Source organism: Saimiri boliviensis, chromosome 8, assembly GCF_048565385.1.
Source record: "Saimiri boliviensis isolate mSaiBol1 chromosome 8, mSaiBol1.pri, whole genome shotgun sequence".
Lineage (NCBI taxonomy): Eukaryota > Metazoa > Chordata > Mammalia > Primates > Cebidae > Saimiri > Saimiri boliviensis.
The window spans coordinates 73,158,705-73,176,458 of record NC_133456.1 but is presented as its reverse complement, the minus strand read 5'-3'; positions in this window follow the sequence as shown (position 1 = coordinate 73,176,458).

Sequence of the window (17,754 nt, the reverse complement as noted above, 5' to 3'; positions counted from 1 at the left end):
GATAAGGCCTTCCTGAGAGCTGGGGTTTGAAGTCGGGGCATGACCTTGGCTGCTCTGGGGAGGACGCATGCACAGAGGCCGGGGTGGACGCAGGGAGCCCCGCGAGGGGGCTGTGCGGTGGGCGGGCAGGGGAAGATGCTGGTGGCTGTGAGGCTGGAGAGAAGCCGGCCGGTGTGAGGCGCGTGTGAAAGGTGGCGTTCACAGGGGACTAGGATTGGTTGGTGGAGAGACGTGGGAGGTGAGGGCCTCGAGGAGAACACTAGGTTTCTGGTTTGGGCAAATGGACCTCTGCTGCGGTCATTCCACAAACATTCACAAAGTGCAAGCCACACTCTGAAACAATAGCTGGAACTTATTGAGTTATTTTATACAGCAGCATGCTACAGACAACACTGACATCCAGAAAGGCTTAGTGACTTTCTCAAGTCACATCCCTAAAAAGGGACAGAGGTGGGATTTGAACCCGGCTTTATATCTTTTAAAAACATTTCATCAGAGACCTGCAGAGGACCTAGTGCTTGTTAAAAGCTCAGAATCCTAAGCCATTCTCTCCTACCTCAAATCTTGGGAGTCTGAACCTCTGGGGTTTGGGGCCCAGGAGTCTGCCCTTTCAACAAGCAGGTGGTTCTGGTGCACCTGTGTTCTGAGAATCACCACTGTCATGCAGCTCTCCCATCCTCACTGGGGAAAGCTCCCTCCATGGTCCCTCAGAGCCTTCCCCAGCTACCCTGATTTCTGCAGGCAGGGAGTGAGGAGTTCGATTCTGAACGGCCTCAGAAACAAGACAGGCACACTCGGTCCTCTGACCATGAAGTGCCAGCAAGTTCCATGAGAGTGAATGAGGTCATAAATCCAGTGCTCAAGGACATTCTCTGAAAGAGGTCAGTCCTGCTGATCAGAGACAGAGGCATGAGTGGGTACATGGGGCTGGGGTCCGAGATTGTCATGAGTCAGAGACCTGGCTTCCAACCCCATGCCACCTGCAGCATTTCTGCCTCCCAGATCTGTTCTCAAGCCCTGGGGGCTTTCAGAAACATCACTCAGGGCTCCAGACCACAGAAGGGCTCTTGGAGATCATCTTGTCCAACTCCCATTGCAGAGCTGAGAAGCCTAAGTCTCAGAGATGGGCCACCTTGCCCTGCAGTCCCCCATGCCCTGGAGTGCTGGCTGGGGTTGGGCATGGTGACATTTCGGCAGGTGGCCTGGCAGCAACACGTCCCAGCTAAAGCCCCGCTCGTTGTAAGGCGGATCTGTGAGGCCGCACTTCTGTTTGCTCAGCATCTGTGCCAGGCAGGGCCTCACCCTGGACAAACACAGCCAGCCAGGCGGCAGGCACCGAGCCCCTTTGTTCTTGGGTTTGATAGCAGAGGCAGCAGGGCCAGCAGGTAACAGAGGGCCTGTCCTCACCGGATGTTGGCACTGTGGTTCCCACGGGAATCCTTCCTGATCAAGAAGCCGCCAGGCTGGAGAGGACTGCGATTCTGGCTGTAACAGCCCAGTGGACGAAGGTGACTAGCTGGCAAAAGAGGGACTGGGGAGGGGGCAGTTGGAAGGATGAGGACTGGAAGCCAGGCAAGATAAGGCGAGCTGGGGTTCCTCATTTCTTTGGCGATAGGTGGGCAGGAGGTCCTACCCCTCCGGGCAGTCCCCAGGAGTCCAGGGAGCAGGCTCTGACCTTTGATTTTGGCATAAAAGGGAAACATCCAGACTGAGACTGAGGTGTCCGCTTCTGAGCCCATCATTCTGTGCCCACCTGAGTCTAGGAGGAAACTTGACGCAGAAGTAAGAGCCTGGGCTTTGGCATCAGAGAAACCCAAGCCCAAATTCTGGCTCGGCCACTTACCAGCTCTGGGATTTCTGCTAAGAAGCTGAACCCTTCTGAGTCTAAATCTCAGCATGAATGAAAGTGGAATGATAATCATGCCGTCCCTGCAGGGCAATTGTGATGCTCTGGCCAGGGAGCCAGGAGCACTGCAGGGGCCTGATAAACAGCCCTGTGATCATGAATACCCAGTGCTCATATCCACGCTGGGAACTCTGTCTGTTTGGGGATAACTAGAGGAACGTGTGTGAGTTGAATTGGTGCTCACCAATCTGGAGTTTCCAGGTTCTCTTTTTAAAAAGATGATAAACTATCTGCCCCTGGGTTCGTGGGTTCAGGATAGTAGCAAAAAAGACTTTGGGGCAGGAGGCGAGGAGGGGATTGGTTTGATAAGTGCTTTGGGGGTCTCTGTTGAGGATTAGGAGGGAGTTGATGGTGACATGGCCGGGGCTGTGGCACAGTGGACCCAGCAGTAGGGATGGCAAAGATGTCATTTGCTGGGAAGGGAGGGGAAAGACCTGGGGAGGGGCAGGTTTTGCTGTATGTGATTGTCCTGCTGGACTGGCTAATTTGGGGAGGCCTGTCAGACATCCAAACGGTGACACTGAGAGACAGCTGGCTTTCTCACTGCTCCCACCCGCTCCACCGGCACCTTGCTTGCTCTCTAAGCAGCCTTAACTCTGGTCTCTCTGTCTCTTGGAGAGTCTTTGCATTCGCTGTTCTCTCTGCCGGGATGCTCTTCCTCCAGCTCTTCACAAGGAGGCCTCCTTCTCAGTGACCAGGTCTCAGCCTAAACATTGACTCATGGCTGCCTGGATCGCCTCCCCTCTCTCCCGCACTGCCACCGCCTGCCCCATTGCACTATTTCATTTTCCTTACACTTCTTTTTTTTTTTTTTTTTTTTGAGACGGAGTTTCGCTCTTGTTACCCAGGCTGGAGTGCAATGGCGCGATCTCGGCTCACCGCAACCTCCGCCTCCTGGGTTCAGGCAATTCTCCTGTCTCAGCCTCCTGAGTAGCTGGGATTACAGGCACGTGCCACCATGCCCAGCTACTTTTTGTATTTTTAGTAGAGACGGGGTTTCACCATGTTGACCAGATGGTCTCGATCTTTTGACCTTGTGATCCACCCGCCTCAGCCTCCCAGAGTGCTGGGATTACAGGCTTGAGCCACCGCGCCCGGCCTTTTTTTTTTTTTTTTTTTTTTTTGGAGATGGAGTTTCACTCTGTCACCAGGCTGGAGTACCGTGGCGCGATCTTGGCTCACTACAACCTCCGCCTCCCGGGTTCAAGCAGTTCTCCTGCCTCAGCCTCCCAAGTAGCTGGGACTACAGGTACACACCACCATGCCCAGCTAATTATTGTATTTTTAGTAGGGACGGGGTTTCACCATATTGGCCAGAATGGTCTTGATCTCTTGATCTGGTGATCTGCCCTCCTCAGCTTCCCAAAGTGCTGGGATTACAGGTGTGAGCCACTGCGCCCAGCCTATTTTCCTTATACTTCTTAGCACCAGCTGGGATGATATCATTTCGTCATTTGCTCACATGTATATTGTCTCCCTTCTAAAATGGAAACTTCCTGAGGGCAGGAGTTGCTCTTATTTACTGCTGAATCTCCAGTATGAGGACCAGTGCCCTACATGAAGGAGGCTCTCCATAACAATTTAGTAAATAATTAGTCATTGCAGTAAATATGTGGTGGTCATGCTACCATTTCCTATTCCCAAGCATGTGGCAGACATTGCTAATAGATCAGGGACTCTCTCATCTACATGATGCTCCCGACAGCCCTTGCCCATCTATCAGAGTTGGGCATGAAGTTAAATGGACCTGCCATCCCTGTAGTAGAGAAAGCTTCCACGTTCGCTACCTGTATGACATTTCGTGAGTCTTTCAAAGCTCTTTGGTCCTTGATTTCCTCGTGTGATGACTCATAAGATGTAGGGGCAGACCTGCCACCCCCTTTATGCCTGAGCCCCCTGTCTAGAGCTGGGATGCCACTATGTGGACATGTCCCAGCCCCCAGACAGGGGCTCAGTGCCCATCTCTGAGTTACAACCACTCCAGGGCTTTCCTTTCCTGCTTCCCTGTTTTCTCACCAGCCCCAGAAGACAAGGCTAGAAGAGACCTTTGCTATCTGGTCCAAAAAACCCCTATTTTCAGATGAGGAAACTGAGCTCAGAAGAAAAGTCAATGGAGCCAGAAACTCAGCAAACACCGCTTGTCCACACCCAACGCTTCAGCAGCAGCCACCCCTGTCCCCCAGCTCTCAATACCTCCTCTGAGTAATGGGGAGACGGGGGCTGCAGCTCCTAATACCTGGGCACATTTCCAAACCCCAGGAGGTGAGCAGCCTGGCTTCCCTCCAGGCCGCAGGCAGCTGGCCGGAGAAGGATGCCCTGCGGATTCCTGGCCTTTTTTCCCACTTCCGAGCTGCCCATTCAAAGGAGGTGAGAAAGGAGCAGGCCTCTTCCTCCACAGTGGCTTTCGGAAATTGCCTCAGGGCTTTTGGGCCAGGGTGAGGCTCTTGGCTGTTCCAAAGCCAGTTACTGCCCTGTCGGCCGCCTCTCGCCTTCCTCTTCCGACCCAGCGTGTACCATCGCCTCTCCACTCCTGAAGCTCCTGTGCAGCCGGCGCCCTCTCTGACAGGCGCTCAGTCCTGGCTTCCCGGTAGGAAGGGTGGAGGAGGACGTGGATGAGTATTGACTACGCTTCTCTGTGATGTTAAGCGAAGGTGCTTTAAACATCTCCCAGAGAGGGAGCCGCGACAGTTGCCTTTGAGCCTGCCTGTGCGGCGCTCTTGTTTGCAAACTGTCTTTTCTTGTGGAGAAGCCGTGCTTCCTTTTCTAGGAGCTATTTGGGCAAACACTAACGTTTGCGGGAACACAGAGCCAGCTCCCTGCTCAGGAGGACGGGGAGGACCCAGGGGGATTCAAAGGCGCTGATTAAGGGCCAATATCCATAGACTTTGGGGAAAGTTGCAAAGTGGGAAAGACGCGCTCTTCTGTGTCTCATTAGGAAGGTGGGAAGATCAGGGACTAGGGGAAATTTTGGGGAAGACAGATGTTAACTTGATATCTAATATTTCAGCCCACGTATTGAATGGTTATCGTGTGTCAGGTGCAGGAATGCAACTGTGAACCTCTAGACAAGGCCCCTGTCCTCAGGGAGATCACAGTCACGGGGAGAAAGGTGAGTGTCACGCGTTCTCCGGACAGTCACAGGGTGTAGGGGGAACCAGGCGCAAACGGGCCACCCAACCCATTGTGCCAAATACGACTCTGGGAGAGGAGTCAGGGAGGGCTTCCTCTGGAGTAGACACTGCTCAGAGACCCGGCTGAGGCCTGGAGAATGGGAGGACTTGGCCAGGAGAGGATGGTGGAGAAGGCCGGGCGGCAGGGGGCTCAGCCCCAGACACACACCGAGTCACCTGGGGAGGTTTGTAGGAAGGAGGATGCCGGAGATACTGGTTCGCAGCAGGGCTGGGCACGGGTGCGTTTTCAAAGCTCCCAGGGTTGTGCTGAGGTTGGGGGACAGGGGAGGGGAAGTCCTAGGAACCACTGCATTGTAAGACACGTGCTGGAGACAGGGGCAGTCCCGGTGGGGTCAGCAGCGGCCACAGCATACAGGGCGTTGTTAGCTGTGTTAGGCGTTTCCAGTGCAGCCCGAGGGGGACGCCAACTCCTTGATGGGTTTTAAGGTTTCGCGCAGAGGCCTAAGTCAGTCACAATGCTTCAGAAAACAAAACCTTTCGGGAAAATCTCGGCTACCTCTTTCTTCTCCCTCCCTCTCCCACTGCTGATGCGGAAGGATCCCGAGAGAGAGGTTCACTCAGGGCCAGCAGGGTCAGTGGGAACTTCAGGGTCCACTGGCTCACCTCCTTGCCAAAGGAGGCCTCCTCGGGCCACCTCCTTTCCTCTCCGGAGCTAAGGCCTTGGCCAGGCCCTGCCCTGTGTCTCTGGGCAGCGTGGGTCCTTTGCACCTGTTGCTGGTGGGGAAGGGCCATCTGAACGCCAGGCTCCGCCTCCCCTTTTCTGCCCACTCTGCCCAGGTCCTAGGCCTGCCAGTTTCCCCCTGGGTTTCTGTTTCTTTTTTTGAGACAGAGTTTTGCTGTTGTCGCCCAGGCTGGATGCAGTGGCGTGAGCTGGGGTCACCGCAACCTCTGCATCCCAGGTTCAAGCAATTCTCCTGCCTTGGCCTCCCGAGTAGCTGGGACTACAGGCGCCTGCCACCACACCCAGCTGATTTTTATATTTTTAGCGAAGGTGGGGCTTCACTATGTTGGCCAGGCTGGTCTCGATCTCCGGACCTCAGGTGATCCCCAAAGTGCTGGGATTACAGGCATGAGCCACTGCGCCCGGCCACCCCCTGGGTTTCCTTCTTAGAACAGCCAGAAGTGGCTGGCACATGACCTGCCCCAGCACGTAGTACAAGCAAGGCAATTCCCTTACCTGGTTTCTGAAGCTCCCACTCCTGGGCCAGGCCTAACAGCCTTTTCCTTCCGAATGCCTTTGTTGGGCCTCTCTGGGTCCCTCCTGCTACACGCAGAATCCTCGCTGCACCTACTGCCACCGGATGGAAGAACAGCGCAGTGAAAGGAAGAAGGCCTCAGAGACCGACGTGGGGTGAATCCTTGACCCCAGTTCCCTCTGGCCCAAGGATTCCCAGTAGCTTTGTGAACTCCAGCACGTCACTCACTCTCTCATTCTCAGTTTCCTCATTGGTAAAACAATAGCACCAACCTCATGGGACAGCTGTGGAGAATGAGTGAGAGAAACGTGAAAGCCTGAATGGAGTACCTAGCACATAGTAGGTCTTCAGTCAGGGGTGGCACCATCCACTGTCATTCATTACTGTTCCGTATTATTCTTACCTGTGCTGGGTGCTCTGCCAATGGCAGGAATTCTTTGAGCTTGTGTCCCCTTCTGTAAAATAAGATGTGCCACCCAGCGTGTAGGGCTGACGTGAATACCTCCAGCATGCAGGCAGTTTCAGAGACTTTTTAGAGACACTTTATTAGATCTTGAGGCTACTCATGGGCCAAAAAAAATGCAATATCCAACAGACCTAGCAGATGTTCCAACCTGAGCTTAGCTTTTATTTCTATTTTTTGAGACCGAGTCTCACTCTGCCGCCCAGGCTGGGGTGTAGTGGCATGATCTCTACTCACTGCAACCTCTGCCTCCGGGTTCAAGCAATGCTACTGCCTTCGCCTCCCAAGCAGCTGGGATTACAGGCACCCACCACCACGCCCGGCTAATTGTTATACTTTTAATGGAGATGGGGTTTCACTGTGTTGGCCAGGCTGGTCTCGAACTCCTGACCTCAAGTGATCCACCTCATCGGCCTCCCGAAGTGCTGGGAGCCTCCGCGCCCGGCCCGACCTGTGCTTAGGCTGCAGAGGCCTCCACCACTGCCTGACTGGCTGATTGACGGAGGAGCCTCCCAAATGCATGGGGGAAGCCTGGGAACCCCTGTAGCAGGCCCATCCTGTGTCGCAGTTCAGTATGGTATCTGCATGGCCTAGGACCAGATCTTCCCTGACCTCAAGTGATTCCCCACCTCAAACGATCCCCCATCGTTTACAGATGCCCATAAACGATCATGACTGCACAGTCGAAGCTCTGAATTGCCCATTTCTTTCCTCCATTCACTGAGCAGGAGGGACAGGAAGGAAACGATCTATTCAATGGGATTTCGCCAGAGGACCTGGGAATGGTCAAACCTTGGCCTCTAGCGATCCCTCTTTCCATAAAGTTCTCACGGCTGTGAGGATAAAAGTAAATGAGAAACCAAACTGCCCCTTGGTTACAAGTTTGGGTGAGGTGACCGGGTAATTCCCTAAGGCAGGCTGCTTTTGGCACGGGGGGAGGGGGCATGTGCTTCAGCCTCACAGTCCAGATTGGGCCTTACCAAGGGCTGCTGGCCCAAATGAGGAGCCTGCCGAGTGCCCAGGCACTCTGTGGGAAGACAAGAGAGAGGAGATGCCAGCTTCCAAGAGAGCCCAGGCTGTCTTCCTGACCCACTGGGCCTGATGAAGGAAGCTGAAGAAGGACGACAGAAACGTGGCCAGTTTAACACGCGGAGGGCGATTCTGTCCCCATCTGCACCCAGGAAACTGACCCAGTCAGTCCGCATCCTGGAAAAGGTGGGGCACAGGAAGTGAGAAGGTGAGTTTCTCCACCTCCCGCAGGGAGACAGCTGTGAGCGTGGCAGGCACGCCCCCGTTTTCAGGGAGCTTAGGGTCCAGCAGGGCGGTTGTCACTGACAGGATCTGGTTATTGCAAGGTAAGAAGTAGAAGTCCTGGGCAGGAAAAGGGTGGGAGCCTATGAAAGCAAGCCCAGGAGGCCAGGCAAGGCTAGGGCGAGGAACTGCTGTGGACGCTAAAATGTTGAGAATGACCTACCCTGGCCTGGCGCGGTGGTTCACGCCTGTAATCCCAGCACTTTGGGAGGCTGAGGCAGGTGAATCGACTGAGGTCATGAGTTCAAGACCAGTCTGGCCAACATGGTGAAAGCCCGTCTCTACTAAAAATACAAAAATTAGCTGGGCATGGTGGCTGACGCCTGTTAATCCCAGCTACTCAGGAGGCTGAGGCAGGAGAATCACTTGAACCTGGGACGCAGAGGTTGCAGCAAGCTGAGACCATGCCACAGCACTCCAGCCTGGGCAACAAGAGCAAAACTCTGTCTCAAAATAAAAAAGAAAGAAAAAATGACTTACCCAGACAAGGCAAAGTGAAGGGAGTGGACAGGGAAGGAAGAGGCAGACAGAATCAGACTCATGCAAGGAAAGAATGCGATACTGATGCTTTCTCACCCGAGAAGCCCTCCCTGCCTCTGAATGCCACGATGCCCAGGCCCTGTCCTCAGCTTTGCCAGCCTCACACCATACCGTGCTGCTGGCGGGCACCAGCTACACCTCCGGCTCTTTCCCATGCCCCACGCCCCATGCACCCACTGCACACTGCGCATTTCCACTTCGGTGTCAAACCCAACATTTCCTAAATGAAACTCCTCTCCCCGCCACCCCCAGTGCCACCACTTCCTCCTCCTGGGTTTTGCACCCCAGTGAAGGACGGTTCCATCCACCCAGTGCCCAAACCAGAAGCCTGAGGCCCGTGCACACCCCTGTCTCCTCCCTTCACAGCCCTACGAGTTCTCAGTCATAACAGATTTCTTTTCACACTGTCTCCACGTCTATTCATTCACGTCCTCCTGTCATCCCAGCTACTGCCTTAGTACAGGTTAGTCCTTTCCTCTCCCGCCTGTTCGACTGCAGCGACCTTCTAACGGGCCCCCACACTCTTAACCACTATGTTACTCTGTTAAATTACGATTTGAGACCAAGTGAAGTATCCCCACCAGGTACCCATCCCTGGTTGGGTGGGGAGCAAACACAGTGATTAAGAATGTGGGTGCTGTGTCCGGGCGCGGTGGCTCACGCCTGTAATCCCAACACTTTGGGAGGCCGAGGTAGGCAGATCATGAGGTCAGGAGATCGAGACCAGCCTGGCCAACATGGTGAAACCCCATCTCTACTAAAATACAAAAAATTAGCCCGGCGTGATAGTGCACGCCTGTAGTCCCAGCTACTCTGGAGGCTGAGGCAGGAGAATTGCTTGAACCTGGGAGGTGGAGGTGGCAGTGAGCCGAGATCATGCCATTGCATTCCAGCCTGGGCAACAGAGTGAGACTCCATCTCAAAATAATGATGATAATAATAATAATAATGATGTGGGTGCTGCAGTCAAGCTGGTTGGGCCGAAGTCCTGTCCCTCACTGTCACTGTGATGCTGACAAGTCCTGCCCCTCCCTAAGCCTGTCTCCTCACCTGGAAAAGGGAGGCGGTGGGGCCTGAGGGCCGCAGGTTTTATCTGTCCACAGAGTTTCCCTCCTCGTCCTTCCTTTGAGTGAGCGGCCCCTCCTCCGCGCTGCACGGTGGGTGGTCAGTCACAGAACCTGATCCCCATCCCAGGGGCAGGAATTGGCCGTGTTAGTCCTGGGAACTGGACTTCTGGGGGCGGTTCCAGGACTGAAGGGAGCTGGCCTGGGTCAGCAGAGCAGCCTGTGTCCTGCCCCGTCTATCTCAGAGTGGCTGTTGGTCTTCTCCTGCAAGTCTCCCAGCTGTCCCGCGTCCTTCCAACACCTTCTCTCTCTGCCTCCCTTTCTCTCCGAAGGCTCTCCTCTTCTCTTTCCCTCCCTCCCTCTCTCTCTCTTTCTCTGCCTAATTAAGGGCCTGTTTCTGACTCTAAATGCTGAAATCTATAGGATAGCACTGTTGACAGGAGGCAGTGGGGCCGTTCATGGAGCCGGGTTCCAAGAATGTTAGCCACTGCTTCGAGGGCCACCACCCGGTCATCCCAGAGCCAGCCCAATGGGAGGGGGGCCTCCGGGGGGCTGCTTAGTGGACCACCGCCCCCAGCAGATGAGCCGGGGTTGGCCGCTGACTCCGGGTCCTGCAGGAGATCTGGCCTCTGGGGGTCCCCGGTGAGCGTCCATTTGCTGCTGCCTCATGCTCAGAGCCCGCAGATCAGCGGCCTGCAGTCCTTTCTGAGCTCTGGTCTTTGCAAACTGTCCAGCCCGAGCTCCTCAGCCTGCGGTCGGTGGAGCTTTCAGTCTCCCTCTCTTGGGAGCTCCCCAGGTCTGCAGGTCAGACTCTGTCTGCCTCGAGGTCCCTCAAGCTTCCGTGCTTTTCTCTTAGATGTCTGCTGTCTTTGTCTCTTCAGCGCCCGCTCAATCGCCCCACTTTGGGGAACTGCTGTACCCCGGCCCAATCACAGCATGCCAGTGGACCCTCTGGCCATCGCACCCTGCCCATGGCCACAGGGGTGATCAGGGGATGGGGGGAGACCCCGGAGCTGCCTTGATTTCCAGAGCTACAGGGTTGCCAGTGGGGATTGATCGGCCATCTCCCCAACCTGGAGAACATTCATCTACAGCAGCAGGGAAGAAAAGGAACAGCAGAATGCGGGGGGCGAGAAGCGACCAGACAGCATCATCTGAATGCCTCCGCCCAGTCTGCTCCTGGGGCCAGCCACCTCCCGGTGAAAGACTGCCTCAGTTCTGCATCTCACAAGCTTTTGCCCAGCTCCCGGTGCAGGACGGAGAACACGGAAGAGCCAGGCGGAGTCACTGTCCTTGGGGGAGCGATCGTGCTGTGACCGACATGTACGTGTGCACGTATGCAGATACACACAGGCACACACTCACCAGGGTAACGGGGGCACCAAAGCAAGAGTGTGCGAAGCTCATCTGGGCCGACATGTGGGGCGGGGCGGCTCCAAAGACTTCATGGAGTTGGCGGCCCCAGAGGAGTCTTCAAACCCCATTGGCAAGAGTGATTCCCAATGGGCCTGCCCTTCCAAGTAAGAGCCTCGGTTTCCAAAGCTGCTCAGCTGGAAATCCTTTGTGGACCTGGTGCTAAGAATAAGCCCTTGTCACATGAGCATGCTGCCGAGCTGAAGCCCTTCTCTTGGAGATGGCACTGTACTGGAAGGGAACCACCGACGCCCGGAGCTGTCACCCCCACAGACCTCCCATTGTGTCCCTCATTTCCTCCGGAAGTTTTGACGTTGGAAGGCCGCCCTGACCTACCCCTTCAGGTTGAACAAATGGCCCAATTATCTATGTAGGGTCCCAGATTAACTGGAACTGAATGGATGGGAATGGGGTGGGGGCTGTCTTGAAAAGAAAATGCCAGAGGGAGGCCAGCCACCCACAAGCTGTTAGCTGGAGCCATGGCCCACAAAGGGTCCCTTTGTTATTCCAGGAGGTGTTGTCACAGGAGCTTGGCGACGGCTCTCCAGGCACATCCAGGAACTGTTCTAGTGAGTGCTGGCAGGGAGCTCTGTCTGCTGTCCTGGAACAGATTCTAATCGTGAGGAGACTGGGAGGGGTAACACCGCCAACCTGCCCAGCACCACCTGCCCCAGAGCTGGCTGTCCCATGGGCAGTGACCGGGGAGCATGGCCAGCCCTCCACAGGGAAGGGGCCAGATCCTCTCAGGAAAGGGCTTCTGAGTTTCTGGCCAGCTTCTTCTCTGAAAGTTTCCAATGCTCCTACTTCCATCTTAAACAATCGTGGGACATAGCCGTGGTGGCTCACGCCTGTAATCCCAGCACTTTAGGGGGCCGAGGCAGGCGGATCACGGGGTCAAGAGATCAAGACCATCCTGGCCAACATGGCGAAACCCTGTCTCTACTAAAAATACAAAAATTAGCCAGGCATGGTGGCATGGGCCTGTAGTCCCAGCTACTCCGGAGGCTGAGGCAGGAGAATCGCTTGAACCCGGGTGGCAGAGGTTGCAGTGAGCTGAGATCGCACCACTGCACTCCAGCCTGGCGACTGAGCGATACTCCATCTCAATAATACTAATAATAATTATTATTATGCTGGGACAACTGGCCTGAATTGGGAGCACCCTGGGTAAATCTAGAAGTTTGGGCACCCTACTTATTCCCTCAAACAAAGGTCAAGACAAAAAGATGCTGCCTTGAATCAGATTGGCTGTGGAGACGGCCAAGGAGCCTTTCCAAAGGCCTCTTCTGCTTCACATCTTTCCCCCCCAGGTTTTGCAGCAGGCTGTTCTGAATCAGCTGTGGCACAGCTTGCCTCAGTGACCTCCATCCAGATTTTGCTGAGGATGTCATGGCCAAGACATGGTCCAGTGGTGGATCTCTGCACGACTCTTCTCCCAAAAGGTTGCTAGGCACAGTATAAAAAATGGAGGCTGTGGCCGGGTGCGGTGGCTCACGCTTGGAATCCCAGCACTTTGGGAGGCTGAGGCGGGAGGGCTCCTAAGGTCAGGAGTTTAAGACTAGCCTGGCCGACATGGTGAAACCCTGTCTCTACTAAAAAAAAAAAAAACAAAAAAAAAAAACAAAAATTAGCTGGGCATGGTGGTGGGCGCCTGTAATCCCAGCTACTCGGGAGGCTGAGGCAGGAGAATCTCTTGAACCTGGGAAACAGAGGTTACGGTGAGCTGAGACCATGCCACTGCACTCCAGTCTGGGTGACAGCGTGAGACTCCATTTAAAAAAAAACAAAAGGATATAAGCTTGTACGTGTAAAATGTGGCATTACCAAGTGTGGGTGAGGGCACAGTGCAACAGGAACTGACACACACTGGCATGAGGGTAACCCGCACAACAGATGGAAAAAGCGCGATACCCTCAGCCCAGTAACTCCACCCTAGGCATACGCCTTTGGGAAAGTCTCATGCACCAGCACAAAAACGGTTGTAGCAGCATTATCTATAACAGTAACACGTGGGAAGCAGCCTGAAACTTCATCAGTAGAACCATGGGCTTGGAAAAGCCGTGACAACACGCAAATTAGAGAAGGATGTATTCTCATGGATAAATGTCACAGACAGTCTTAAGAGACAAAAGGAAGACACAGAAGGAGGATTTCTTTCCTATGATGTCTCTGCAGGTCTCCCAAAAGCACGCAGTCGGATGCGATGTACTGAGTGTGGAATCTTGCGCGTATGGCAAAGGCCCATCGACGTGGATGAACATGATAACACAAATTCAGGATGGTGGTTGTGGGGGGCGGTGAAGAGGATCAGGAGGGAGTACAGACAGCCACACTGTCATCGTTTCTGTTCACTTGGTAGCTTCTGTGTGACACAGGTCCGCCTGCATTCTAGCTCCAGTCCAGTCCTTCCCTGCAGACGGCCTCAGACATACTACATAATCGTTTCCTCCTCTGTGATGGGGGTAATCACTCCCACTTCATAGGGTGGCTGTAAAAGTCCTTTCTCTCTCTCTCTCTCTTTTTTTGAAGGAGTCTCACCATTGCCCAGGCTGGAGTGTGTGCAGTGGCACCATCTCAGTTCACTGCAACCTCCGCCTCCCAGGTTCAAGCAATTCTCCTGCCTCAGCCTTCTGAGTAGCTTAGATTACAGGTGCCTGCTACCACACCTGGCTAATGTTTTTGTATTTTTAATAGAGACAGGGTTTCACTCTGTTGGCCAGGATGGTCTTGAACTCCTGACCTCAGGTGATCCACCTGCCTCAGCCTCCCAAAGTGCTGGGATTACAGGCGTGAGCCGCCGCGCCGGGGCTCTTTCATGTTTTATAAGGATTTGTTTTGCTCCCTGCGTAAAGGTGTGATCTTGGCTCCTTCTGCAATAAACCGTAACAGCAGGTGCTCCGCAAAGGAAGACGACCGAGTGGGTGCTGCAGCTGCGCTGGTGGCCTGGCGTGTTGGGGTGCAGCTATGCCTGGCATGATGTGGCCATTCGCAGACACCCTCAGCCCCGCCCTGCTGCTCTGTGGCCAGGTGCACTGCTCAGGCTATTTCTCCTCCTTTCCCTCTCTCTCCCTCCCTCCTTCCTGTCTTTTCTCCTGCTTGTTCACAGGACTACAGAGCACAGATGCCATGGCCACCAAGCCGTTAAGTGGCAAAACCGGGATTCGAATCCAGGTGTCTCAGAGATGAAGCACTTCCCAGCTAAGCCAGGGGCCCACGACCTTGGTCACCTCACAACTACCTGGGGATCTTTAAGAAACACCGAAACCTGGGCCTTGCCCTCACAACCTCTGGCCACGATGGCCACGTGGGTGTGAGTTTTCAGAGCTCCCTGGGTGACGGTGATGCCCAGCCAGGGCTGAGGCCTCTGAGTGCCTGCATGCTCTGCCGTTGCATTCCCTGTCATCCTTGTGGGCCTCCTGCTCTTCTGTGAACTTTTTTTTTTTTTTTTTGAGATGGTGTCGCCCAGGCTGGAGTGCAGTGGTGAGATCTCAGCTCATGGCAACCTCCACGTTCCAGGTTCAAGCAATTCTCCTGCCTCAGCCTCCTGAGTAGCTGGGCTCACAGGCACCTGCCATCATGCCCGGTTAATTTTTTGTATTTTTAGGAGAGATGGGGTTTCACTATGTTGGCCAGGCTGGTCTCAAACTCCTGACCTCGTGATCCGCCTGCCTCAGCCTCCCAAAGTGCTGGGATTACAGGTGTGAGGCTCTGCGCCCAGTCTCTGTGAACTTCTTGACAGCAGGGTTTACATTTTTCATCTTTATGTCCCCAACATGTCCCACAATCTCTGGCACACTTTTGGAAGCGTGCTTAGAACTCTGCAAGAGGGAAGAACCGAGACTGAGATGAGGAAGTTTCAGGGACACAGACAGACACGGCCTGCCCAATACCTGAAGTGTTGATGGAAAGGAATGTATTGAGCCTGTCACGTAGTGAGCTCCCCGTTGGAAGAAGTAATCAAGGAGAAGCAGCAGCTAATGCTTTTGAAGGGACTACTCCCTGTGTTCAGATTCTATTTGCTTCTCCCCACTATCCCTAAAGTGAGCATTTCCACCTCACAGTTCTTATTCCTAGAGGCACAGACTCTCCTGCAGGAAGGCCACAGGAAAATCGACTTCAGCCTCCAGCCAACCCCGAGTAGAAATCCTCTCAGCCGCAGCTCCATACTCTCTGTGGTGGGGACCTTATCCCACACCGCACAGTCAGCTTGGACAGCTCTGCTGATTAGAAAATCCCTCCTTCCTTGGGTCAAGGTTCTTGCTCTGCAGCTCCTATCACTTGGCCCTGGTTCCACCCTCCGGAGTGGCATCATTTTTTCATCTCACTCATAAGGTCGCACAGGCTGCAGAAAGGGGTTTGGATTTTGTTTCGTGTGAAATGGGGCCAAGTGAAGTATCGTTAAACCAGGGGGCGGATGTGGCAGCGTGATTTGATTTCTGATGTCAAAAGAACACTGGGCCGGGCGTGGTGGCTCACGCCTGTAATCCCAACACTGAGGGGAGGCCGAGGCAGATGGATCACCTGAGATCAGGTGTTCAAGACCAGCCTGGCCAACATGGTGAAATCCTGTCTCTACCAAAAACACAAAAATTAGCCTGGTGTGGTGGTGCACGCCTGTAATCCCAGCTACTTGGGAGGCTGAGGCAGGAGAATCACTTGAACCCAGGAGGTGGAGGTTGCAGTGAGCTGAGATTGTGCCACTGCACTCCAGTCTGGGCAACAGAGTGAGACTCGGTCTCAAAAAAAAGCCACTGTGGTACTGGAGTCTGGACTCCCGGGAGTCACAGGAGAACCCAGTAGATGGGATGGGAAACTGCTGGCGTCGTTCAAACAAGAAATGACGGTGGCTTGGGCAGTGGCGCTGGCAGTGAAGAGGGTCTGGGATGTGTTTTGGGTGAGAGCCAACAGACTTGCTGATGGATTGGATGTGTGTGTGCGAGTATTTGCCTAGTGTAAGACAAATTAACGAGAAATAGCTAAACTGAAAGTAATCGTATTCAGAGGATGGATAATTTATTCATATGACTGAGATTGCTTTTGTTTTGATTTCTATCTTCACGTTGTTTTTGCTTTTCTGGTTATTTTCTTTATTCTCCTTCCTGATTTGCTAGATTTATTGTCTTGTTGCTCATCTCTTCCCATATTTTCCCCCTCCCTGCCACTTTTTTTTGAGATGAAGTCTTGCTCTGTCGCCCAGGCTGGAGTGCAGTGGTGCGACCTCGGCTGACTGCAAACTCCACCTCCTGGATTCGAGCAGTTCTTCTGCCTCAGCCTCCCCAGTAGCTGGGACTACAGGTGCCCACCACCACGCCCAGCTAATTTTTTGTGTTTTAAGTAGAGGCGAGGTTTCACCATGTTGGCCAGAATCTTTTTCCCTTTTAAACAAATCGCTTATAACATATCTGACATACAAACATTCGCGTCTTCCTTCCTTTTCTACATGGAGAGTAAGGTTGTCTGTGGAGGCATTTCTGCCAGAAAAGAAGAAAAAGGGCAGGGAGGAGGGGGGGATATGATGATGATAACTCCTAAGGGGTCCCTGCCTGTGTTCAGATTCCACTGGCTTCTCCCCACCATCACTTAAGTGGGCATTTCCACCTCACAGCTCTTATTCCTAGAGGTACAGGAATAACTGCACCTCCAGACTCCCAGCATCAGCCTTCTCCCCAGCCTGACCCCAGCCTCACCTTCACACAGCCTCTGCTCTTACTGAGCCCCTCTCTTTGGGACGCGGAGGGGTGACCAGGGGTGAAGAAGGCCAGGCAGCTGGGTTCCCAGGGCTCACTCACCTGTCAGGAGGAGCAGAACCGCAAAGCTAGGGAAGTTCAGAGAAGATCCACCAGAGGGCGCTGCAGCCCTGCCCTGGAAAGAGCATCCGCCGCTGCTGTTCCCAATTAACAAAGGACTACCGTATTGACACCCGTGTAGCACCAAGCCCTGGGCGAGATGCTGAGATGCGAAGATCAGGCACAGGTGCTCCCACTGCTACGTCGGGGGAGGGCTCAGAGCCCGTGGAGAGCGGGAGGAGGTGGCACCCAGGCAGGGTGTGGCTTTTTCCTGCTTTTGGGGACTTTAATTATAGGACACACACATAATCCAACCACACAACGCACACACACACATGCACACACCACATGAGGCACATACACACATCCTGGGCACCTTCAACGGGCCAGCTGTGGGCAGACCCCGGGCCACAGAGGAGAACGTGGAGCAGAGCATCGGTGAGTTTACACCTTGAGAGAACAGGCCCCACAGCCCCAGACAATCCACACATCATTAGGGACGCTGTCAAAGAGCCCTATTAAAACACACACATGTGAGCCCCATGCTACCCCAGGGTTCTATGAGCTCACCCATACCCACTCGCACATCAGCACAGATTTGCTGCGCGCTGACCTGGGGTGGGGAATCGTTTGTCAGAGGGTCACAGGGGACGAGAAGGCTAGCCAGTGTTTACGCAGTGACGACTGGGCGCAGGCGCTGCGCTGGGGGCGAGGGGTGCTTTTTCCTTCTCTTAATGCTCACAGACCACTGTGCTGTGGGCTAAAATATTAACCGCATTTTACAGACGAGGACACGAAGGCTCAGAGAAGTGAAGTGGCTTGCCCGGGGCCGCAGAGCCGGTAGGTGGAGGAGCTGGGAGTCTAACTCTGCCCCGAAGAAACTC